At 35.7% G+C, this 27,557-nt stretch overlaps 1 long non-coding RNA gene across 1 annotated transcript in view; it reads right to left on the bottom strand.

Annotated features, from left to right (window-relative positions):
• The window catches only part of LOC142874270 (uncharacterized), a 197,935-nt gene that overhangs the window by 39,568 nt on the left and 130,810 nt on the right, over positions 1-27,557 (bottom strand). The window lies entirely within an intron of this gene.

Below are 27,557 nucleotides of genomic sequence, written 5' to 3'. Positions count from 1 at the left end.
GTGCCAGGCCATGCCAGGTTTCTTTTAAAACAGTCTTTTAAAATATCTCCTCATACGCACTTTCAGGTAAAAATGTAATCATCCACCCACCCTGGACTTGCTACAGATAGGCACAAATAAAAGTGTTGGGGGCTATGCCAAGTGTATTCCTAGTTCCAGAGTCTCTCTCTCTTTAGCAGCTTGCCTTGCTTTCTGAGTAGAACATTCCACAGCAGAATGCAGTAATAAGGAGTGCACACCACATGAAGCCCATGCTGGGATTCTGTCTCCTAAGCCCTGTTGAATTCTCTTCATGAGCAGGAGCTTGCAAGCCCCAGGTTGTTAAGCACAGTTATGGAAGAAATCTGGAGGTGGAAACCTTGTCAATCACCGACAATGGGGCTCACTCAGCTGATAATAGAACTACTGCTGCTGCTTAAGAAAGATTACTGTTAGCATTTTGGAAAAGGCAGCAAAGTGACCTTTCTTTCTGAGAGCCAAAGACCCAAAGTGTCTGACAGCTTTGCTGATAGATTTTTTTTTCCCCTCTTTTTCTTTCTCTCCACACCTGGGATTCAAGAGGCATTAAAGCACTTTAAGCCAAAGGAGCTATCATCTCCGCGGAGATTTTCACATCAGGTTCTACCACTTAGCAATTAATTAGATTATGACTGATTATTATTTACTTTTCTCATCACTTCACTCTACCAATAGAAGCTTACACTATCCTCCCAAAGAGTATTTGTTTATTAATATGCTCCTCTTCACTTTTGGTGATTTCAAGGAAACACAATGAATAACATGTAATACCTGTACCAGAGTTAATAACAGTGAAAGAAAAGAAAGGCAAAACAACTGTTTTTTTGCTTGCTATAAAGATTACCCCAGTATGGGGGTTGATTTTTTGTCAGCTATACGAAGGTATAATTTATACACAATAAAATTTGCCAATTTAAAATACATAATTTGATGAGTTTTGACAAATGTGCTACCCCACCACAAGCATGATACAGAACTTTCCTTTCACTCCAGGCCCCTTTTTGGTAAATTCCCTCTCCCTTCACAACTTGGTCCCTGGCAACAACTCACCTGATTTCTATCTCTGTAGTTTTCCCTTTTAAGAAATTCATATAAATGGAATCATATAGTATGTATTCCCTTATGACTTGCCTCTTTCACCTGGCAAAATGCTTTTGAGCTTGTTGTTTCATGTTAGTTGTTTCCTTTTTCTTTAATGAATAGCATCTATGGTATGGTTATACCACAATTTGTTTATCCTTTCACCTGTTGATAGAAATTTGGTTTGTTCCTAGTGTGAAACTATTATGAATAAAACCATTATGAATACGTTCGTACTAGTTTTTTGAGGGAAATATATATTTTGATTTCTCATGGGTAAAAACCTCAGAGTGGAATTGCTGAGTCAGATAGTAAGTATATGTTTAACTTTGTAAGAAACTGTCCAGCTGTTTTCCAACAGCTGTATCATGTTTCATTCCCACCAGCAGTGGATGAGTTGCTCCATCTCCTCGCCAACACTTGGCATTGTCAGTCTTTTGGATTGTAGCCATTCTAGTAGGTTCGCAGACATATCTCATTATGGTTTTAATTTGCATTTCCTTACAGACTAAAGATGTTAAGCATCCTTTTATATGCATATTGGCCATCTGTGAAATGTCTGTACAAACATTGGGCTCATTGTTTTTTCAGTAGACTGTCTTCTTACTATGGACTTGCAAGAGTTCTTTATATATTCTGTATATACATCTTTTATCAGATAATATGTTTTGCAAATATTTTCTCTCAGTGCCTTAGAGTGCCTATAGAGGCATTTTGTCTCTATAAGAATCTTTTGAAGAACAACAGTTTACCATTTTGGTAAAACTTAATTTATCATTTTTTTCTTTTATACTTTTTAGTTTCAATTTAAGAAATCTTTGCTTAATACAAGGTCATAAATATTTTCTCCTATTTTATTCTAGAAGTTTTATACTCTTGGCTCTTACATTGAGGTCCTTATTCAATTTTGAGTTAATTTTTATAGATACAAAACTACAAAGTATGAAGTAGAGTCCATACTTTATATATTTTTTCTTCTTTTGCATATGGATACCCAATCGTTTTAGCACTATTTGTTTAAAGGCTTATCATTTCCATTTAATTGCTTTTGCACCTGTCAAAAATTATTTGACTGTAAATGTGTGGGTCTCTATTTCTGGAATCTCTACCCTGTTCCATTGGTCTATGTGTCTATCCTTATGTAAATAGCATACTATATTCATTATTGTAGCTCTACAGTAAGACTTAAAATCAGGTGTTCAAGTCCTCCAATTTTGTTTTTCTTTTTCCAAATTTTTTTGGCATTTCTTATTTCTTTTGCTTCTTCTATATAAATTTTGGAATCAGCATGTCAATTTCTGCTAAGATGATCTGCTTGAATTTTGATCAAAATTACATTTAACTCATAGATCAATTTGAGAAGAATTTACATCTCAATAATATTGAGTCTTCCTATTCATGAGCATGAAATATTTCATTAATAAAATCTTTTTTAAGTCTTCTCAGGAAAGTTTTGAAGGTTTCACTTTACAAATTTTGCACATATTTTGCAAAATTTTTCTCTAGGAGATTCATCATGTTGATGCTATTTTAAATGATATGGTTTTGCTATTTTACTGTCTGATTATTTGTTCTTAGCATATAGAAATACAGTGGATTTTTTTATATTGACTTTGCATTTTGTAACATTGCAAAGCTCATTTATTAGTGTTAGCTGGGGATTTTTTTAGAAGCTTTAAGATATTCTATATAGATCATGTTATCTTCTAAAAAGAGATTTACATTTTTCTTGCCAATCTATATGCCATTTTTATTCTCATGTTATTGCACTCTGAAGGACCTCTAGTCCAAAATTGAATAGAAGTGAAAATGGTACATCCTTGATTTGTTCTCAATTTAGGGAGAAAGGATTCAGTCTCTCACCAATAATATGCTGTCAGAAATTATTTTTTACATGTTCTATGTCAGATTGACAACGCTTTCTTACTGTTCTCAGTTTGATGAATTTTAATGATAAATGGATGCTGAATATTACCAGATGCTTTCTCTTCATCTATTCAGATGATAATATGCATTTTCTTTTTTAGTCTGTTACATTGACTGTTTTTTTTTTAAATTTTTAAAGCAATTTTGCATTCCTGAAACAAATACCATTTGGTAATGATGTATTATAAATTGTTTCTGTAAATTGTTGAATTCAATTTGCTAATATTTTATTAAAGATTTTTGTATCTATATTCATGAGTTCTATTGGTCTGTCATTTTCATTTCTCATATCATGTCTGGTTTGAATATCAGGGTAATTCTGGCATTAAAAATGAGTTAGAAAATTTTTAATTTTTATTTTCTCAAAGAGTTTGGGTAGAATTGGTATTATTTCACTTATAAAATGTTGGTAGAATTTAGCAAGAAAGCCATCTGGGTGAAGTAGTTTCTTTCTGGGAAGGTATTAGACTAAACATTCAAATTTTTTAAATAGATACAGGACTACATACTTCTTCAGTGAATTTTGGCAATTTGTGTCTTTCAGGGAGTTTGTCCACATTATTAAAGTTGTCATATTTATTGGCATAAAAATGTTCGTAATATTTTCTTATGTCTTTTTGATCTCTATGCTATCTAGAGTAACCCCCCATTCCTGATATTGGTAATTTGTTTCCTTTGGTTTTTTTCCTGATATGTATAACTAGAGGTTTATTATTATTTTCAAAGAACCAATCATTCATTAATTATTTTTACTTTATTCTGTTTTAAATTTAATGATTACTGTTCTTATCTTTGTTGTTCTTCCTGTACTTAATTTAAGTTTAGTTTTCTCTTCATTTTTAGCTTCTGTAGTGAACACCTAGGTTATATATTTAGGAACTTTTTGTTTATATAATGAATCAATGATATAAATTTTCCTCCAAGCACTGCTTTTGTGACATTGCACAAATTTTGACATATTGTGTTTATATTTATAAGTTCAAATATTTTCTAATTTCTCTGGTAAGTCTATCTTAGATCCATGGGGTATTTAGAAGAAGATTATTTAATTTCAAGTATTTGGGATTTTCTAGGTATCTCTCTCATTTTATTTCAAATTTATTTTTGTTTTAACATGAGAATATATTTTGTATTATTTCAATCCATGCCTTTATTGAGTCTTATTTTATAGTTTAGAATATTTTAAATTTTGATAAATGTTCCACTTGAAAAGAATATTTATTTTTGCTATTTTTAAGCAGGATGTTATTTAAATGTCAATTAGGTCATGATAGTTGATGGTGGTGTCCAAGTTTTCTCTCTATAGATTTTCTTTGCATTTCTTAACCCAGTTACTAAAAAAAAGGGACAGGTTGAAATCTTCAAGTATAATTGTGCATTTGCCTATTTTTCCTTTCAGTTTATTTTTCCTTTCAGTTCTCTTAGTTTTTGTTTCATATATTTTGAAACTGTGTTAATGTATACAATATGCAATGTCTCTCTCTATCCCTAGTCATTCTTTGTTCTGAAATATGATACAAATATAGCCCTTGTGCCACTTTTGTTTGATCCTCCCTGAATCTTTTTAAAAATGAGATGTCAGTTAGACAACATGTAGAAGAATATTACTTTTATATGGCAATTTCTGTCTTTTATTTGGTGCATTTACAGCATTTATATGTAATGTGATATTAAAATGGCTGAGATTAAGTCCATCATCTTGCTATTATTTTTTCTTTTTTCTATCTATTATTTGTTCTTTTTAAAAATTTTTCCTGCCTTCTTTGGAATCAACAATGTAGTTTTTATTTTTCTATTTTCTATTTATCATTACCTTATTAGTTATGTTTCATGTTTTGGTATTTTTTAAATGATTCTCTCTGGTTTACAAAATGTCTATCTTCAAATATTATACCATATCACTTTATAAAAGTATACTTATATTACCCCACCTCCTTCCTTTGCAGTATTATGATCATACATTCTATCTCTATGTATCTTACAGCCCCTATATTGTTATTATTTCTGCTTTAAACACTAAATTATCTTTTAATAAGCTTTAAAACAATTCAGGTAGGAGGATTTTATATTTACCCTCTTATTTACTATTTCCAGTGCCCTTCTCCTTTGATTTGACTCCAAATTTCTGTATAATATCATTTTCCTTCTGTCTGAAAAACTTCCTTCAATGTGTTTTTACTGTACATGTCTGCTGACAATAGATCCTCCCAGCTACTGTTAATCTGGAAAGGTCCTTATTTTATTTCATTTTAAAAGCTATGTTTGCTGGGTATAGAATTCTAGGTCTACATTTTTTTTCTTTCAGTACTTTAACTGAGCTGCTCCATTATCTTCTGACTTGCATGGTTACTTAAAGGAAGTCTGACATCATTGCTGTCATAGATTATCATCTATATATAATATGCTTTTTCTCTCTGGCTGTTTTTAAATTTTTCTCTTCATCACTGGTTTACAGAAATTTGAGTACGATGTGCTTTAGCATGGCTTACTTCATATGTATTGCTTCGGCAGACTATGAATCTATAGTTTCAAACAAATATGGAAAATAAGTCTTAGCATTATTTTTCCATATATTTTTTCTATCCTCTATTTTTTCTTCACTCTTTCTCATAATCTAATTAAACATACATTAGGACCTATCATATTATTCTACAACTTATTGATACTTGTGTTTTTTTCTTTAATTTTTTTTTCTTTCTAAGCTTCACTTTAGATTATTTTTCTTTGATGTTTTCAAGTGTATACTCTCCTGCAGTGTGTAATCTACTGTTAATCCCATTTAGTGTATTTTTTGTTTTGGATCTTGTATTTTTCATCTCTAGAAGTTTTATTTGGATCTTTTATGCATCTTCCATTTCTCTTCTTCTCATTTTGAAGTTTTCTTCTATATCTGAAATATAGATTCTATTTATGATATATCTTTGTAAGTTCTTATCTGCTAATTCTATATCTCTGTCAATTCTCAGACTCATGCTAGCTATTTTCCTGCTTCTTTGAATGTCTAGAAATCTTTCATTGAACAGTTAGCACTGTGAATTTTATGTTACTGGTACTGGATTTTGTTGTATTTATTTAAGACTTGTTGATCTTTGTTCTGAAATTTAAGTTAAGCTATTTGAAATCATTTTGATCGTGAAATCAAATTTGTGATTTTGATCATTAAATCAAATCATGAAATCAAATGTGATCACTTTTAAGCTTTTTTAGAGTCCAGAGAAGCTGTTAATCCAGGGAGAATTTGATTCCACTGTTGAGAAAATACCCTTCTGGTGAGTCTATATGATGAAATCTATATTAATAAAGTTTTTCTACTCGTGAAATAAAAACTATTTTTAGCCCTATGTGAGCTCTGGCTTTATTCCATCACTTCTTTCTAATTTTTGTCTCCCCAAACTTGAGTAGTTCCTCCCATGCAGACACTGATACTCAGCCAAAGACTCAAGGGAACCCCTCAGCAGGGTTCTAGGGCTGTTTCACTAGGCATCTATTTTCTGGCCCCAAATTCTAACCACCTTGTCCTCTGAAAATTCCCAACTCTGACTGTTCAACTGAGCAAAGCTGTTGGACTCTGTTGGGATTCTGCTTTCTAGCACTATGAACTGAAAACTCTCTTCAAGCAGTAAAGAGGGGCAATCATAGAGCTCACCTTATTTGTTTTATTCCTCTCCAGTATCACTGATCTGTGTTGCTTGTTTTCTAAACTATGTAAATTTTTGTTTTATATGTTTTTCTTGTTTTCCCTTTGTTTAAGGTGGGCTGGTAAATATGGCCACTGTTACTGCTTCATGCCAAAAGTAGAAGTTTCCATGTGTCTATTTTTAACATAAGGGAAATTGCAACAGCAACTGCTAATAATAACTAGAAAAGTATACATCTGCATTCAGATATATTTAATGTAAATGCAAGAGCATTAATTCAAGATTCAGTTCATACTGTTTTATGTATAATCTGATACACATACATAGTTGATATATCTCAGGCCAAAGTTTGCTAAGAGACACTGGAAGAAGGAAGGGATTGAAATTTCATCTAATGGTTCTTTTGCTTCTGTTTGCTAATGTTATGATGCCAAACTAAAATATAAGTTATAACAACTTAGTTAAAATCAGCATATTATCCAAGATGTCACTTCTAATTTTATTTACCATTTCCTTTAAAAAAATCCCCGCTCATTGAGGTGATAACCTACGTTCAGAGCAGTCTGTTAGCTGCTGGGAGAACACAAGGAAAAAGTTAAACATAATCTCACCCACAAGGAACTTAGGGTATGATGTGATTCTAATATAAAACAGAATAAAATAAGTTATATGACTGAAATAGGTGGAAATTGCCATGAGCATACTGAAAAAGGAATGATTACTCTGACTTGGAGAAAGAATAGCTAACATTTATTGCATATTTTCTGTGGCTAGATATCTGGAGTGCCTCACATGTATTATTACCTTTAATCCTCAAATATACTCTATGAAGTAGATGCTATTAATATCTACATATTACTCATAGAACACTGAGAACACAGAGGGTAAGTTTCCCCAAATCACAGATTCAATAAATGGTACATTCAGAATTTGAACTCAGATAAGCTGGTTCTAGAGCTTGATTCTAGAGCCATTAATTATGATAGAAATAATCCACAAATGTTACAGTTGGGATCAGCCATGAACGATAAGTTTGGTTTGTGTACATGGAAAACATAATATTTCAGGCATAAGGAATGTCATGAACAACAACAACAAAAATACTGATGTAGCAAATGTGTAGAATTACATGACTGAAGTTCAAGCAACAAGAATATTGTGGGAGTGACGGTGGAAAGATAGATATCATGGTAATCCTCAAATACCACACAAAATAAAATTAATCTTCTTGTCAGTTTGTAATTATGCATTTACTTAGGTATTAATTTTTGTGCCAAAACTAATGACTTCATAAGCTTTAAATATTTCTAACCACACCCTGATGCACAAACAAACAGAAAAAAAAGCACACGTTATGTGAAAATGTTTTATTATTGCTTGTTCAGGTTATGCTAGAGTAGAAAACTAAAAATCATGACATTTTCCAGTACCAGGCAACTTCAGTGAGTGTACAACAAAGGTACACTATAGAGATAGTAAAGCTACCTGACTCCACCTAAGTGAGATAATATACAAAAATCAAGGTAATTATAAACAAAGAAAACTTCCTGAGTCTGTTAAAAAATAAATCATAAATAATTTATTATATTTGGAATTGAATGGTACTTTTTACTTTAAGTAAGTTTGTAATTTTTACTCTGTGATTTAAATTTCTTTTTCCTTATCTTTCCTTTGGGGAAGCATATTGCCCCATGTTTGTATCATTTTATTCAATGAGAAGTAGATACAGACAATTCTGATATGGAAGTAAGACAAAAGAATTTTATTTCAGAGTGACTTTCATTTTTCCCATCAAGATCACTTCTAATAATGATAATAATTAATAGTGTTTGAATGGTACTTCATGAGTTACATTCAAAAGTACTTATTTCTTATTTAATTCTTAAAAAGAATCTGTAAATCCCCATTTTATAGGTCACAAGAGGGCTGACATGACTTGTTTCATCTTTCTTAGCTAGCACATAGCAAGGATGGAACACAAAGATAGAAATTCTGACTTCATATTCTGTTCTCTCTCTTTCTCACTCTCTCTGTATATGTGTGCATATACATTATATATCATATCATATCATAATCTTTCTTCACAGCATCTCCAACAAAAGAAAATATACAAATTTTTAAAATAAAACTTTTGAGATAACAAAATCTGGCAACGCATAGAACAGAGAGTTTTAATTTCTGCCAGTTGCTTTGCAATAAGGAGACAGTCCAACATGTAGTCCGGAAGACAGTCCAAGGCCTGAAACTTGATGGAAAATGTCCTTTGGCTGCATGTGACATGAACATCATGAAAAGCAACTGATATAAGCATTGGGACCGTGAGGGTGCTAATGGATAAGTTATTCCTGCACACACTAGATGACGATGATATGAAAAGTCAATGTATTCCCCCAGCTATGATCAAATCCTGCCATTCAAGAAGCATATTGTTTATTTATTTACTTATTTACCAGAAAACATTACTTAGTACCTATTATGGGCAAATCTTGGAATAGGCACTGGTAAGAAAAAAAAGTATAGAAAATAATTCCCTTTCCACAAGAAAGTTATAAACTGGTAGAAAAGTGAAAATATGAGCACAGGAAATTGCCACGCCAGATGATATGTCACCCACATGACAGGAATGGCACAAGATAAACACAGAGGGAAGACTAACCTCTTCTGGCTGACATAATTAGACAAGGCATAGTGAAACTGGCAGTCTTCTGCTATGCTTTGAGAGATGGATAAGACAGAAATGTCAGGAGTAGGTGGAGGGTATGTGCTGGAACAAAGATAAAATATAAAGTGTGGTCCAGGGAGAACATGGCGGTCCTCTTCAAATTAGGAAGCAGAAATCAGACCTCAAGACTGCTAAAGTGTCTGAAACTTCTAGGGATAAGTATCAGAGAGGAGAGAACTACACAGAGGCAGGCTTCACATGTTTATAAGTCCTTGGGTGAAGGAGTGTGCTGTATATTTGCAAAAACTGATTCAGTGAAGCCTAGAAGAGGAAAGTAACTACAAGATTAAAGAAAAAAGTAGAAATACTAGAGGTTTCACTGTGTAGGAGTGTGATAACGGAGTCCAGGCACAGCAAGAGTATAAAGACCCCAAAAAGCCCATGTCTTGGGGAATAGGGCCAGAGTCTAAAATTGGCTACTTTGGATCCATCTCAATAAAACCTAAACCTCAATATAATCAGACAGAGCTACCAGGATATTAAATGCTTTCTAGAACATTATTTAACAATCATCTATAATGTCCAGGAAATAATCCAAAACTACAAGACATGAGAAAAATGTAACCCATAATCAAGAAAAAAAAGCATTTGCTAAAAACAGATTCTGAAATGAACCAGAAATTGGAATTAGCAGACAAGCATTTTATAGCAATTATTATATTTATATTCACAGACATAAAGAAAAGATGGACACGCTGGGCGCAGTGGCTCACGCCTGTAATCCTAGCACTCTGGGAGGCCGAGACAGGCAGATAGCTCAAGGTCAGGAGTTGGAAACCAGCCTGAGCAAGAGCGAGACGCTGTCTCTACTAAAATAGAAAGAAATGAATCGGCCAACTAAAAATATATAGAAAAAATTAGCCGGGCATGGTGGCGCATGCCTGTAGTCCCAGTTACTTAGGAGGCTGAGGCAATAGGATCGCTTTGAGCTCAGAAGTTTGAGGTTGCTGTGAGCTAAGCTGATGCCACGGCACTCACTCTAGCCTAGGCAACAAAGTAAGACTCTGTCTCAAAAACAAACAAATAAATAAATAAATATAAATATAAATAAAAGAAAAGATGGACATAATGAGTAAAATGATGGAAAATTTTGGTGTAAAAATGGAAATTATTCAAAATTAAAATTCTAGACATGAAAAAAATCACATTTGAAAAAAATTTTTGAGGTGCTAAACAACTATTTGAGACAAAAGAGAGATCCAGCTTAATTAGGGAGAGAGTCATAGAAATTATCCAACCAGAAAAAAAATGATAAATAAAAGATAGAAAAAATATAAAGAGAGCATCAGTAACTTGTGGTACATTTAAAGCAATCTAATGTATGTTTATATAGAGCTTAAAGCTCCAGAGGAAGAAGAGAAATAATAATTAGGAAAACTTTTTGAAGAAATAATCATTGAAATTTTCCAACCTTTAGTGCATCCATCAGCCTCTGGATCCAAAAAGTTCAGCAAATTCTAATTGGGTTAAATGCAAAGGAAACCACACATAGTATGTTGTGTCAGAAGTCCCCAAGATCACCTTCAGGCTTGATGAGTTGCTGGAAAAAACTCATAAGACTTACAAAAGCTGACCTGCTTACATTATGGTTTATTACATAGAAAAGATACATACTAAAATCAGCAAAGCGAAGAAGTACATAGGGGAAAGTCTAGGAGAAGCACAGCACACGCCTCCATGTGTCCTCTTCCAATGGTATCACACATTTACTCTCCCTCCCCAGCCATAATGTGTGACCACACAAGCAAAGCGTTGCCAGCCGGGGACACCTGTCAAGCCTTGGGGTCTAGGATTTTTATGAGGAGTCAGCCATGTGGCAATGTGGCATCTGCATGACTGACTTCGGTTACTCAGACTCCAGACCCCAGACTAAAAACAAGCATTCACCACAAATCACATTGTTAGCATAAATTATTAGATCAAAGTATACCTCATGGCCCATGTCTTAATCTTATCTATTCTTAGAGTCAGGGCAGTCAGAATGCATCATTGTAAGTTGCACAGGTGCTCAGAGAACTTTTATAAATCTGGGTGCTTAAGATCTCCATAAGTGTGGCCCGTGAGCCTCAGGAACTAGGGTGAAGGGACATTGACCCATAGCTACTTCAGCCTTTACATGTAATAAAATAGTCAAGAGGCCCTTGTGTCAGAGTACAGACCTTTCTGGATGCTGGCTCCTAACATTATCCACCATTTGTTGAGTCATCCTAACCTACTCTGCTAAAACCTCATCTTTCCAGGCTGACTCCCATCTCTTGCCTTCCTCTTGGAAGAGAATTTTCTCTAATTTGTTGATTCTCGTTTATGAACCTTTTTCCTCTAAAAGGTGATTCCTCATTAAAAGTGAATCCAACCAGCTTGTCTCACAACGTCTCACCTATCTTCTTAGAGTCTTTTTCTTTCTTGTGGGCCAATGTTGTTTAATGCACCGTTCATGTGGTTGAGTTAGGATGCATGTTGTACCCAACAAATGTTGGATTCTTCATACTAGGGTTAGATGAGTGGTAGTCACGCCTGGATGTAGTTTTGTCTGAATATGCCATAAGGTCTCCCACAACCTTCCTTGTCTCAATATACAGCTATTTCCCTGGGGAATTAAGACTCAAAATGTAAAGCCTACTACTTCATTCTCTTCATAAATCCATCACCTTCTCTTAGTCTGTTTAATAGTTTTCCTCCCACAAAAATAAGGGTGATATGTATTTGTACATGGCATACTGCAGCACATTGAACATGCAGTTGCTATATTGCCATGGATCTTTTTAAACATTTGGTTATCAAGGTTTATAGCTACATAGCATTCAGTCCACTAGAAGTTGTAGATCACATGGTTTAATGATCTGGTATGGAGTATTTCCTAATAATTTCTTCCTAAATGGTATCCTTTGTAACTGGAAAAATAAGAGTCAAGGATATTGACAAATTATTAGAATTCCATTTAGCCAGCAGCAATTGGCCTACTTCATCATCATATCATATGACCAAAAAGTCTCCCAGAGCAATGCCATTCAGGTTTGCAGGCTTCCATTCCATCTTATCAAGGTCTGAGAGCAGGGGTAGTCTTGACAACTACATGAATTCAGCATTTTGAGTGTCTGGCATAATTGTGCTAAGAGACATTCTTTTTGCCTTGAGCTTCTCTCAAGCTACCAATATAATATTAGAGTCTCTCAAGTATAATCTGTTTATTCCTCTGCCTTGGCTGCTATGTTTTCTTCTCTCGGTTTGTCATAAATGTTAGCCCAAACATTTCCACAATTGGAAGGGACATTAGGTTTAGATACTTTTCTGGTCCAGATTGCTGGCAGCACTACCAGTCTAGCAAGCCTCTCATCTCAGTCCATTCCCATTCATAGGGTGCCATTACATAGGTACAGAACTAATGGACTATCTTGACCACTAGGCAATGCAGTTCCATTTACTGTCAACACCAATTTTCCCAGATGAGGTGAAGACACAATCCATTTCATCAGACCCTTAGGAATTCTACCAGAGATGTTTAAAGATGTAGTTATAGTTTCTGGCTTAGGGATTATCCCTGTGTCTGGCTTTGACAGTTGCAGCCCTGGTCCTATAATCACTGTAGCAGGTGGGAAGAAATAAAGTTGAGGGGATGTATTGTCATACCAGCATCCCCTACTATCATCTATTTTTCATATTTTCAACAAAAGTGGGGAAATCTATCCACTGGCTCCCCTCATGTTGAATATGAACACACACTTGCTAAGTTTTGTAAGCAAGACTTTCATGCTTTCATCTCCTCCTATTTAAAACAGTTTCAATTGTCTTTTCCAATTTTCTATCAAATCACTACCCTGATAATGACATACAATATGATATGCCCATGTGATGTGATATCTCTTTGTCCATAAGTGTACATTATGGGTTACGAAGTGTGTCCCTTGGTCTGAAGTAATATGCCTCAGCAATCCAAATTGCTACAATATCTTTTGTGCCTGTTCTTTTATAGTGTTTTGAGTATTTGCATCTATCACCCAGTCCAGAATGTCTATTCCTTTCAGAACTCCTTATATCCTCCTGGATCTACTGGCAGTGGTCCAATGTCATCTACTTGCCTGCTATATGCAGAGCCTTCCGCGTAGGAATCTGCTCTAGAGCCACCCATAGTCTTTGCCTCCCTTCTTGGCAGACAAGACAGCTCTCATAGGCACTTTGTGCCTCGGGCAATGTGAGAGGAATGCGCCAACAATCAGCCCATCTCTACAGTTCTGCAGCTCCTCCATGTCCATGCATCCCATGGACCAAGGTAGCCACCTCAAGAAAGGTCACCAGGATGTCTACTTGCAGCTTCTAATCATCTTCTAATCCTGCAAAGGAGGACTGATGGGTGTTGACATGTCCTCCTATAATTTACCACTTAAATTCCCCCAGTGATTTCCATAGAGCCATGTCCCATATGGCATCTGTTTAATTGTCCAGTTTTTTTCCATGTTTCCATGAGTCAGGGACATTTTAGCAGAATTTCCAAGGATTCTGATACAAAATAAACAGAAATGTGGGCAATGATAATGCAAAGCTCTGAATAGTTAGTTTACCAACAGCCCTAAAGTAAAACTTTCAATACTGGATCATGCAGTATATTTTTTGGATAAGCCTTCAGGCAAACAATGCAGCCTGACACCTGATAACTGAAAACAGGGCATATCTCCTCACCTTGAGTGTTTAGCTGACTGTATGGCAAAGGCAGTGTTTGACAAAGTGCCCAAGCTGCAGCTAACAAACACATTCTTCTTAACAGTAATTATAGAATCTTTAATTAATCAAATTCAAGCACCAAATGATAGTCTAACCTCAGTTATCTGGAACACGACCAAACTATAGTAATAATGAGTCATATCTTCTCATAAATCACATATTTTAAAAACTAAAATTTTCAAAATTTTGAGAGAATTCTTCCTATGTTTTTTCTGAGAAGGAAGAATACTCTTATTTTACACAAAATTCTAACCCAGCCCATGGCAGACTAAACACAATAAATTATAAGGAGCAATGAGACCAATAATAGCTGATACTCACTAAAGAAAAATAGTAATTTACAGCCTGAGTGAAGAAGTCAGAAAAATAATTATAAAAAAACAAAAATTTAAGAATTTAAAAAACCCAAAAATATGGTAATGTTTATTAAAGAACTAAATCACTTTGCACTTAAAGAAAATGCTGAAATACAAAAAGGAGTAAAAATGGTGCTTTAATATTTCAGTTCAAGAAATTAAGATCAAGTGTGATGCATTTCAGAAAATAAATAATGCGTGAGCTAAATTTTGGCATTTAAATGTATAAGCTTCTGTTACTCAGAGAATGAACTCATGTGCATTCTACCACAGCCAGATGATCGTGTGCTACTTTTATTAAATATATGTCTATTTTGCTCATACACAACACATGCATGCATCCACATACTACACACACTCTGAAAAATTAATTGACTATCAAGCCATGATAAGAAAATGCATTCTCAAGTTATAAATATCAATTATTTTCTGGATCATGGAAAATATTTTTTTTCTCCTTCAGAAAACCATGTCTAACACATCTTTGCATCTTATATTCTGGAAAATATGGCAAATATCTTACAATTAAAGAAGAATAAGATATTGAATTTTTAAAGGAATTGAAAATTTTTGACACTAAGAAACCTAGTGACCATTTTTAGTTTAAATGGCAGAGGAAAAATGTAATGGGCAACTCCAGCCATTAGAGAAATATTAATAATTAATAGTTTATAAATCTGTAACAGCTCTTTTGCTATGACACATGTGGGTACACACAGTAGTTTATTTTTGAAAGATCACCAACTGCTTATAACTAGGCTGTCAAAAATCATCACAACAAGAGTTCCTAATCATCTCCCAGAAAGGAATCAATTCCCTGCGATTATAACCATTGCATAAACAGCTTGTTTGCCTGAAAATATCAGTTTCACACAAACTTCTACTGAATGACTGTTGCTTTGCAGTTCCAAAGCTAGCTGCGGAAGCTGGATTCATAGATTTTCTTCCAAATGCCAAATGCCCTGTTTCTGCTTGACAGATTTTTTTCCTTAGAACATAAAATAAGATTAAATATACAACCAACAAATTTATTAACAATTCAAAAAAGAAAATCTGGTAAGACTACAGCTCATCAAGCTGTCCGTGATGTGACTAATGGAATGATCACATAATAACTGTATATGTGGTTTTGGTCAGAAATATTTATGATGTGTTTGTTAAGGTGCCTATCTAAGGTCTCTATGGCATGAAGTCAATGGGACAGATTGTTAATGTGGAAGGTCAGGTCCATCCCATCCAAGCAGCTTATTTTGGAGATGAGCAAACAGAGGTTCAAAAATTAGCCAAACCAGTATGAGAATAAAGACACCCTCTCTTTCAGGTCCAGGTAATGTCTGTTATATCATTCCATCACTCTGAAAGCACAATCAGTATGTATTACAAATCAGGTGGCTCAAAATCAAATGCCTTAAAGTAGTGGCCCCCAACCTTTTTGGTATCAGGGACCAGTTTCATGGAAGACAATTTTTCCACGAACAGAGGATGGAGGTTAGGGGGACTGTGGAGGCAGAGCTCAGGCAGTGATGTGTGGCCGGGTTCCCAACAAGCTATAGACTGATATCCAGCCACGGCCCAGTGGTTGGGGACCACAGCCATAAAGGACCCTGTTGAGTAGCACAAATTAATGCAGTGGACCACACAAGGTCAGTACTAAATAGAGATAAAGATCACTAGGCAGTAATGGGGACAGCAAACTGAAAAGAGCACACCTTGGTTAAGAGGCAGCCCAGCCCCAACTGGGCTCCATCCAATTATTACCAGAAGGAAAGAGGAAATGAGAGCCCACCAGATATTCCAGTTTTTTAACAGAGTTTGGAAATATAAACTTCTTTTTAATATCTCCAGATTTCTAAACATTGGTGTCTTAATCCACTTTGCATTGCTATAAAGGAAATACCTGAGGCTGGGTAATTTATTTGAAAAAGAGGTTTATTTGGTTCATGGTTCTGCAGACCGTAAAAGATGCACAGCACCAGCATCTGCTTCCAGTGAGGGAGGGCCTCAGGAAGCTTCCAGGTAAGGCAGAAGGGGAAGGGGAATCAGGTGTGCCACATGGTGAGTGAGGAGCCAGAGAGAGAGGAAGGGGTGCCAGGCTCTTCTAAACAACCAGCTCCAGTGTGAACTAATAAAGTGAGAACTCACTCATTATGTCAGGGAGGGCACCAAGCCATTCATGAGGAATCTGCCTCATGACCCAAACACCTCACACAAAGCCCCACCTCCAACCTTGAGGACCAAATTTCAACATGAGATTTGGAAGGAACAAACATCCGAACTGTATCAATTGGCAGTTATTTTAACATAGAATGACTGTAGGAAGACCGCAGAGTAGAAAGCATCAGGGATCTATCTCCCCACATAGACGACAATTAACACTGGTAGAATCTGTCTGATGTAACTATTTTGGAGCACTGGCATCTACTGAAGGTTTGCAGCTTCCAGGGAAGGCTTGGGCAGTATATTTTGGATTAAATTTGGTCTATTTCAGCTCTTATATGAACAGGAAATGCCCACTCCCTACTCCCCAACCTTCAGCCCCTACCCCTGGCAGGGAGCCTTGCACGTTTTCCTGGAGCAGCTTGCATGCAGCTTGTGAGAGCCAGGTTGTACAATAAGGATCCTATCCTCTAAATATTGCAGATATGTTTTCTATTCACTGAGTGCTATTTCTGATCGTGGAGGTACAGACAAATGGGTGGGCAGCCATTGATGCATACACACCTCCATTGCTGCAACCACCTCTCCTTCTGTCTGAAGCAACTTCAGGGAAATTTAAAGTGTCAGGGACCCCTTTACTTTTTATCTTTTTACCCTTTTGGAATCCATACATTACAGACTAGGACAAACAAAATAAAAGGTAAATATAGTCAATTGCAAAAGCTAATGTTACTGTAAAAATAATTTATAATTACACAATCCTAATCCTTTCAGGTTGATATTCACCATCATGAAAACACACAAAAGTATAAAAACTCACAGGTAATGTAATCGAACAAAGGAGGAAGAGAAAAGAATCAAATGACACCACTACAGAATTCCATCACACCCCAAAGAGAAACAGAAAAAAATAAACAATTAATTCATAAAACAACTAGGAAACAATTAACAATATGACAGGAACAAAATCTCACATGTCAATATTAACTTGAATATAAATGGATTAAATGCTGCACTTAAAAGATACAGACTGGTTGAATGGATTAAAAAAACCCATGATACAATTATATCCTGCTTAAAAGAAATTCAACTTACCTATAAAGACATATAAACTAAAAATTTCTTGCTAACAAAAACCATAAGCAAACAAGAATAACTAGGATCTATTTAGCAAGAGGATATAACAAATCTATATATGCAACAACACTGAAACCCCCAGATTTATAAAAGCAGATATTACTAGATCTAAAGAGATAGAGAGATCAATACAATAATAGTGGGGCACTTCAATGGCCCACTATCAGCATTAGACAGATTATATAGACAGAAAATCAACAAAGAAACATTAGATATAAATTGGATTTAACAGACATTTATAGAACATTCTACCCAACAACTAATGAAAATACACATTTTTTCATTAGCACATGGAACACTCTTCAAGATAGAACAAATGTTAATTCATAAAACAAGTCTCAGAAAATTTTTAAAAATTGAAATCATATCAAGTATTTTCTCAGACAACAATGGAATAAAACTAGAAATGAACACCAAGAGGAACTTTGGAAACTATATAACTGGTTTGTAGAATGGACTCCTTAAACATTTCTTATAGGGCTAGTCTAGTGGTTATGAATTTTCTTAACATTAGCATGTCTAGGAAAGACTTTATGAAGTTTAATCTTGCAGGATATAAAATTCTTAGTAGACAGGTTTTTTGGGGTTTTTTTGTTGTTGTTGTTGCTGCTGTTTTTCTTTTTTTACTTCCTTCAGCACTTTCAGTATATCATCCCATTCTCTTCTGGTCTGTGAGATTTCTGCTGAGAAGTCCACTTTAAGGCTGATAGGGTTTCCATTATAGGTGAATAGATGCTTTTCTCTTGCTGATTTTAGAATTTGTTCTTTCATTTTGACTTTAGACAGTCTGAGTATAATATGCCATGGTGAACTCCTTTTTGCATTTCATTTGCTTAGGGATTATTGACCCTCCTGTACCTGGATATTTAAATCTCTTGCTAAATTTGGGAAGTTTTCATCTATTATTTTGTTAAACAAGTTTCCTAAGCCTTTTAATCTCTCTTCCCCCTCAGGAATACCAATAATTCACAAGTTCGACCACTTTATGTAATCACAAATGTCCGAAGGCTTTTGTTCATTGTTTTTAAATTCTTTTTTCTTCATTTTTCTCTGACTGGATTATTTTAAAACACCTGTCTTTAAGTTCTAAAATTCTTTCTTCTGCTTGGTCTAGTTTATTGTTGAAGCTTTGGAATGTATTTTGTATTTCCTTTAATGAAATTTTCAGTTCTAGAATTTCTGTTTGATTTTATGAAGATATCTATTTCTCATTCATATCATGAATTGATTTTCTGATCTTTTGGTATTGGTTTTCATATTTCTCTTGTATATCATTGAGCTTCTTTAAAATCAATATTTTTGAATTCTTTACCTGGGATTTCAAGGATTTATTTTTCTTTAGGACCTATTGCTGAAGAATTACTGTGTTCCTTTGAAAGTATCATATTACCTTGCTTTTTCATGTTTCTGGTGTCTTTATATCAATTTCTGCACATTTAGCATAACAATCACTTCTTATTTTTGAACTTATTTTGTTGGGTGAGTACTTTATTCTTAAAGATTTGACTATCATATTGGTTGGGTATGGCCCATTGGAACTGCTTCTGGTTACATGCAGCAATGAAGACTCTGGATGATTTCTTTGGCTATAGTGTTAGCAGTATCAGTGATTCCTTCAATGTGTTAGGATGCAGGTTTTTCTTTTTTTTTTTTTAATTTTTTTTTTTTTTTTGAGACAGAGTCTCGCTTTGTTGTCCAGGCTAGAGTGAGTGCCGTGGCGTCAGCCTAGCTCACAGCAACCTCAAACTCCTGGGCTCAAGCAATCCTCCTGCCTCAGCCTCCTGAGTAGCTGGGACTACAGGCATGCACCACCATGCCCGGCTAATTTTTTTTATATATATATCAGTTGGCCAATTAATTTCTTTCTATTTATAGTAGAGACGGGGTCTCGCTCTTGCTCAGGCTGGTTTTGAACTCCTGACCTTGAGCAATCCGCCCGCCTCGGCCTCCCAAGAGCTAGGATTACAGGCGTGAGCCACAGCGCCTGGCCAAGTTTTTCTTTTTTTGTTGTTGGGAGGCTGCTGTGGTGAAGTTCAGCTGGGGACTGTAATGTCACATGGACACATATTGAGGTTTTAGTGGTAGTTGTGGTAAGCTAAGCATGTCTATCCTTGTGATCTGGGGTAGTGTACGCTGACACTTGTGCTGGTGGTTGCAGGCAGGCCATTTGTTGGGCCTCCAGGTGGCCTTCCTGCATGCCAGTTGCAGTTGTGGTGTAAGTGGTGGGTTAGCAGGATCTCAAGCTCCTGGGCGGCTGGGGTGGCAAAAGTGATGGTAGTAGCAGTGGAGATAAGATCCTCTTCTCATAAGCACTGATCTCTTGTGTTGGCAGTGGTTTCAGTGGGCTGTGCAGTCTAGCTCCCAGATCAGTAGGTGGTGTTTCCAGGTAGAAGCCAGCTGAGATGGCATTAGCAGGGTATTATGGCTGACCTCTGTGCCCTGGGAGAAGTTCTCAGGTGTCCCAGGTATTGGCTTGAGTTTTGGAACACTGAGGAGCCTAGATTGTGCACTCTGTCTGGGATGAGGGGCAAAGCTAGGTATAGCTAGGCCTGGCAAGCTTATGCTCAGGCCCTCTTAATGGTGCGTGCAGGCACTAGCCATGATGGGGTACAGGGTAGCCCTCAGTCCCATGGTGAAATGCTTGAGTGAGAGGCAACTGCTGCTGAGCTGAGCTTTTGCCATGTGGGTGTGGGGTGGTCCCAGCAGCCACAGCCTTGGCCAGAGGGAGGGAAGAGTTTCATCCCTTCATACCCCAGTCCCAATGGGGCTCCCTCCCTCATCCTGTCACAGCTAACCCAGCTGTTCAGCCAGTCTCAGTAGTTTACATCTAACCCCAAACTCCCTGGGACTTAGGAGCCACTCCTTTGCTCAAAACCAAGCCTCTACAGCATCTCTCATACTGCTTAGGTCCCAGGGGCAGTGCTCAGTGCCAGCATCTGGAGCTCATACCATGCTTGCTTCTCAGACTTGGTTGTAGAAGCCCATCCCACACTCAAGCCACAATTCAGCAAGCTGCAGCTTCTGTTTCCCTAATGCCTAGGGCTGGTGCCACTGATTCACAGAACCACACAGAGTTTGTTAAGAGCTAGGATCAAGAACGGTATCTACTGTAGCTACTTAGTCCTCAGGAAGGGAATGGAACACTTCCTGGAGCAGTTCATTCTCACAGTCTCCTGGCCACTCTCTAAGCTAGATTCAGGGCTTGGGAGGGTCAAGGTGGTCTCCCATGGCCTGGATTCTATGATTCCCCAGTGGGAAAGTGAACCACGGAAAGACTCTCCCTCATTCTCTCCAATACTGTGGATTCACTCCCAGTTTCAAGCTGTTCCCTTATATACAGGCTGCCTGTTTTTCTTCTCCTTCCTAGATTTTAAAGTTTCCTTTTGCTTTTTGTTGAACTCTCATGTTCCCTCTTGGATAAAGTATTCAAAGTGTTATTGTCTATACTTTATTGTGGCTCTTCTAAGTGGATGAGGTGTGCTGGGAATTCTTCTGGGCAATCAACTTAAAAATAGACTTTAAATCAAAACTAGTTATAAGGGTTATGAGAGACAAAGAAGGACATTATATATTGATAACAGATTCAATGCAAAAAGAATATATAATAATTATAAACATGTATGCACCCAATAACAAACCATCAAAATATATAAAGCAAAAATTGACAAGTTTGAAGTAAGAAATAGTTTCACAATAATGATTGGAGATTTCGATATCCCACTACCAATAATGGATTGAACAACCAGACAGAAGATAAGTCAAGAAACAGAGGACTTGAAGAACTGAATAAACCAACTAGATGTAACAGACACACTCTACCCAACAACAACAGCAAAGACATTCTTCTCAAATGCACATGAGACATTTGCCAGTATAGACTACATATATGTTAGGCCACAAATGAAGTCATAATAGATTTTTAAAAATTTCCATACACAGTATCTTTTCCATTCACAATGGGATGAAGTTAGAAATTCATAACAAAAGGAAAACTTTAAATGTTACTAATTTATGGAAATGAGACAACATACCCATGGGTCAAAAAACAAATCACAAGGGAAATTAGAAAATACTTAGAGATGAATGATAATGAAAACACAACATATCAAAACCTATGGGACACAGTGAAAATATTGCTATGGGGGTAAATTTTAGCTATATATGATTACATTAAAAAACCAAAAAAGATCTCAAATCAATAACCTAACTTTACAACTTAAGGAACTAGAAAAAAAAATCAATCTATATCCAGAGCTAGCAGAAGGAAAGAAATAATGAAGACCAGGAAAGAGATAAACAAAATATAAAATAGACAATAAGAAAAAAATCAACAAAATCAAAAGTAGGTTCTTCCAAAAGATCAACAAAATTGACAACCCTCTAGCTAAATTAAGAAAATAAAAAGAATACTCACATTACTAAGATCAGAAATGAAAATGGAGGCATTACTATTAATTCTATAGAAATATAAAGAATAATAAGAAAGTATATGCCGACAAATTGTATAATCTAGATAAATGGACAAATTTCTAGAAACAGAAAACTTCCTAAGAATAAATAATGAAGAAATACAAAAGCTGAGCAGTCCTTTAACTACTAAAGAGACTGAATCAATAATCAAAAATATGCCAACAAAGAAAAGTCCTGTGCCTACTGTCTCCACTAGTGAAATCTACCACACATTTAAAGAAAAACTAACAAGTTTTCAAAACATTGAAGATGAGGAAATACTTCTAAACTCATTCTATGATGTCAGCATTACTCTGATACCAAGCTAGGCAAAGGTATGACAAAAAAAAGAAAACTATAGGCCAATATCCATTAAGAACATAATACAAAAATCATCAACAAATGATTAGCAAACTGAATTTAGTGGCATATTAAAAGAATTATATACCATGTCCAAGTAGGATTTATTCCTGGAAAGCAACAATGGTTCAATATATAAAAAATTGATCAATGTAATGCACCACATTAGCAGAATAAAGAAAAACATGATCACCTTAATAGATGCAGAAAAAGCATTTGACAAAATTTATCAAAGTATCAGGATATAAAGTCAACATACATAAATCAGTAGCATTTTTATACACTAACAATGAACAATCTAAAAAGAAAATTAAGAAAACAGTTTCATTTCCAATAGCATTAAAGAGAATAAAATACAGTTATTCCTCAGTATACACAGGGATTGGTTCCAGGACCACCATGTATACCAAAATCTACACATACTCAAGTTCTGTAGTCAGCTTTGTGGGAACCCATGCTTCTGAATATGCAAGTTTCACACCTCATAAGTATTGTATTTTCAGTCTGCATTTGGTTGAATAAAATCTGCATGTAAATGGGTCTGTGCAGTTCAAACCTGTGGTGTTCAAGGATCAACTGTACATAGGAAGGACTCACAGTTCATGATTTTAAAACATACTCAAAGCTATGATAATCAAACAGTGTGGCAATGGCATGAAGACAAACACATAGACTAATGGGGTAGAATAGAGAGCCCAGAAATAAACCTTCATTTGACTTATAAGGTCAAATTATTTTCAACAAGGGTGTCCAGACTATTTGATAGGAAAAGGACAGTCTTTTCAACAAACAGTTCTGTGAAAATTAGATATCCACATGCAAAAAATGAAGTTAACAGTCCTTACCTAACACCATATACAAAAATTAACTTGAAATAGATTAAACACCTAAATGTAGGAACTAAACTACAAAACTTTTAGAAGCAAACATAGGATAAAACTTTACAATATTGGATTTAGCAAAGATTTCTTGGATAAAACACTAGAGGTACATGTAATAAAAGAAAAACAAATTGGACTTCATGAAAATTAAAATATTTATGCATCAAGGGAAACTATCAACAGAATGAAATGGCAGTCACAGAATTGGAAAGATATTTGCAAATCACATATGTAATAAGAAATTAATATCCAGAATATATGAGGAAGCCCTACAACTCAACAGCAACAACAAAAAAACAAAACAACCCAATTGAAAAATGCACAAAGGACTTGAATAGGCATTTCTTCAAAGAACATATATGCATGGACAATAAGCACACGAAAAGATGCTCAATATCATTAATCATTAGGGAAATGCAAATCAAGATCTCAATGAAATTCCATCTCACACCCATTAGTATGGCTACTATATTAAAAAAAAAAAAAGTAAATAACAAGTATTGGCAAGAATGTGACTAAACTGGAGCCTTTGGGCACTGTTTTGGCCATATAAAATGGTACCACTACCACAGAAAACAAAATGGCACTTCCTCAAGTAGTATTAGTAGATTTGCCATATGATCCAGCAACTTCACTTCTGAATATATACCCCAAATTATTAAAAGCAGGGGTCAAAGAAATATTTGTATATCCATGTTCATGGAAGCTTTATTCACAATATCTAAAATGTGGAAGCAACTCTAAAGTGTTTGTCAAAAAATTAATGGATAAGCAAAACACACAACGAAATATTATTCAGCCCTTTAAAAAGAAGGAAATTCTATCGTATCATGGATGAACTTTTAGGACATTGTGCTAAGTGAAATAAGCCAGTCACAAAAAGACAAATATTGTATGATGCCATATAAGGTCCCTAGAGTAGGCAAAATCATAGAGCCAAAGAATGGTGGCTGCGAGGTGAGAGGAGAAGGTATTATATAATGGCTACAGTTTTAGTTCTGCAAGATGAAAAGACTTCTGGAGGTGGTTGCTGGTACTGGTTGTACAGCAATATGAATGTACTTAATACCACTGAACTATATGCTTAAAAATAGATAAAATGATAAATGTTATGTTATATGTATTTTACCAAAATAAAAAATATTTGGGAAAAAAATGCAAACCTTGCTGTCCAAAGATATTTGTAATCCAAAGTCAACCAGAAGCATAGGAATTTATGATCTCTGATTTAAATAATTATCTGCTGTAATTAGACTCCAGCTGCTCCCTCTTCCTCCCTCTTAGTTCTGCCAAATGTTTCATCTCTCACCTCTCCATCTTTTGCATAAAGTTGTCCTGGTCATGTGTGAGAAAGTGGTTTATGCACATAAGGAAACATGTCCTCATAAATTCATCCCTCCTTTGTATAACACAAACAGATTCGATGTCATCTTCTCAGAAGGATGGAAGTTTATGTGTAGGCCCCCAGAGTACCCCTTGAAGGCTGGCAATACAAGAAAAGGCTGTCTCAGTCCATCTGTGAGGCCCAAAATAATGCACAAAATAGACTGTGCATGGTAAATTGAAGTATTTATTACCACACAGGCAAAATGTACAAGCCAAAGAAAATCAAGCCATGCTTCAGCCTTGTTCTTTAGAGTTTCTTGGCCTCCACATCTATTTCTTGATGAGCAAATATTAACACAGAATCATATTGCCTGCACAGTACAAGTGAGATTTCAACACAGTTTTAGGTTCAATTCCTATTCTTTCTGACAAACGTAGAAGTTTGTTCCCTTTTGGATCTGGATTGAAAATAAGGTGAAAATATTGAACTTTATTATGAGTTTCTCAACACACTGCATTCTGGGACCTCCACAAGCAAACACAAGGAAGTTATTAATAGACTATATGAATGGCAAACAGCAAAAAGGATGAAAATAAGTTTATAATACTTTATAATATTTTGAATTTATGTCCACTCTGACTACAAGGTGAAATTATTATAGAGCAATATGTTCTTTGCTATCTTTGAAAGTACATCACACTAAACTGAACAGCAATTCACAGAATAAATACAAGTAGATAGTAAAATAGAAAAATGATGCAACCTTATCTTTATTAAGAGATAAAACAATGATATATCACATTTCATCATTCAAATTTATTTTTTAAAAAGGTCGTTTAATGATAATCAAAAATTCTCACAAGAATACAGAGAAATGTGTACAGGTAAAGTATTTCTAATCCAAAAATCTGAAATTCAAAATACTCCAAAATCCAAAATTTTTTGAATGTTAACATGATGCCCAAGTGGGAAATTCTACACCTGACCTTGTGTAATGGGTCACAGTCAAAACACAAGCACACAATACACAGTTTATTCAGTATCCTCAAGGTAAAAAAGACCCTTCCAGGCCCCTCAGTTGCAATATGTCTTTTCCACACACATCCAGACTCCCCAGCATAAGCACAACCATAAAAAGTAATAAAATGGCATATGTGCAGGCTGGATGCTCAAATGGCAGGTTCCCCTTGATGCCTCACCTGGGGCCAAGACCTACATGCACTAGTCACTGTTGTTTTTTACTTAATCTCTGCTCTGTGGTGTAAAGACATTGTTGAACACATCAAAAAGTTCTGCAGATATCCCTATGAGTAACAGTGACTTCAAAAACAAAAAAGAGAGAGAAGAAGACATTGATGTTTACCTACAGCACAGAAAGTCAAGCTGTTGAAGAAACTGGACAGTGATGTCAGCATGAAAAGTCTTACAAAAGAATATGTTGTTGGGATGACCACCATATGACCCAGAGAAACACAAGAATACACTGTTTAAATTCTATGCTGAAAGTGGTAAACGGAAGTTAAGGAAACATAGAAAAACACTGCATGAAGATTTTGATTGTGTATTGAAAGAGTAGATCCATCAGCACTGCAGTGAACACGTGCCACTTCATGGTATGCTGATCATGCGACAAGCAAAGATGTATCACCATGAACTGAACAGTGAAAGGAACATGAATATTCAACAGGCTGGTTGTGAAAATTTAAGAAAAGCCATGGCATTACATTTTGAAATATTTGTGGTGATAAAGCATCTGCTAATCACAAACCAGTGGAGAAATTCATTGATTAGTTTGCCAAGGTCATCACTGATGAAAATGTGATGCCAGAACAAGTTTATGATGCTGATGGAACATCACTGTCTTGGCATTTATACCCCCAGAAAAACACTGTCTACAGCTGATGAGACAGACCCTACAGGAATTAAGAATGCCACGGACAGAAAAACTGTGCTAGCATGCGCCGATGCGGCAGGCATGCATGCAAAAATGTAAATTAGCCATGATAGGCAAAAGCTTACATCCTTGCTGCTTTCAAGGAGTGAAGCTTTTACCTGTCCATTATTATGCTAACAAAAAGACACAGATCATGGAGGAAATATTGTCTGATTGGTCTCACAAATATTTTGTGCCAGTGGCTCGTGCTCACTGCAGGGAAGCCGGACCGCATGACGACTGCAAGATTTTGTTATTCCTTGACAACCTTTCTGTTCAACCTCCAGCTGAAAGTCTCACCAAAAGTAACATTTATGCCATTTAATCTCCTTCAAATGTGACTCCATTAATTTAGCCACGTGACCAGGGTATTCTTATATCAATAAAGAGTAAATATAAAAATACTTCTCAGAACAGCATGCTAGCAGAAGTGAACAGAGGCATGGGTGTGGAAGGTTTTCAAAAGAAGTTTAGCATGAAGGATGCTACTCCCAGCTACTTGAGAGGCTGAGGTAGAAGGATTGCCTGAGCCCAGGAGTTTGAGGTTACAATGAGCTATGATCACACCACTGCACCCCAGCCCGGGTAACAGAGCAAGACCCTGTTCCTAAAAAAGTAAATAAACAAGTAAACAATAAAAAATAAAATGATGGGGCTCCAGTTGTTCATTCATTGACTGATGGTGTGAAATAGCTGAAGTGGTTCTGAATCAAGGTGATGGTGATGATAGTGGTGATGAAGTTGACATTAACACTGCAGAATAAGTGCCTATAGGTGACGTGGTGAAAATGTACGATGGTCTCATTGAAGGATTAGAGCAGGGTGCATTCGTAGCAGAACAATAAAGCATGTCAGTT

The sequence above is a fragment of the Microcebus murinus genome, chromosome 12 (genome assembly GCF_040939455.1).
Source record: "Microcebus murinus isolate Inina chromosome 12, M.murinus_Inina_mat1.0, whole genome shotgun sequence".
In the NCBI taxonomy this organism is placed as follows: Eukaryota; Metazoa; Chordata; class Mammalia; order Primates; family Cheirogaleidae; genus Microcebus; species Microcebus murinus.
The sequence above is the reverse complement of the archived record's forward strand: the minus strand, read 5'-3'. Positions and strand labels throughout refer to the sequence as shown.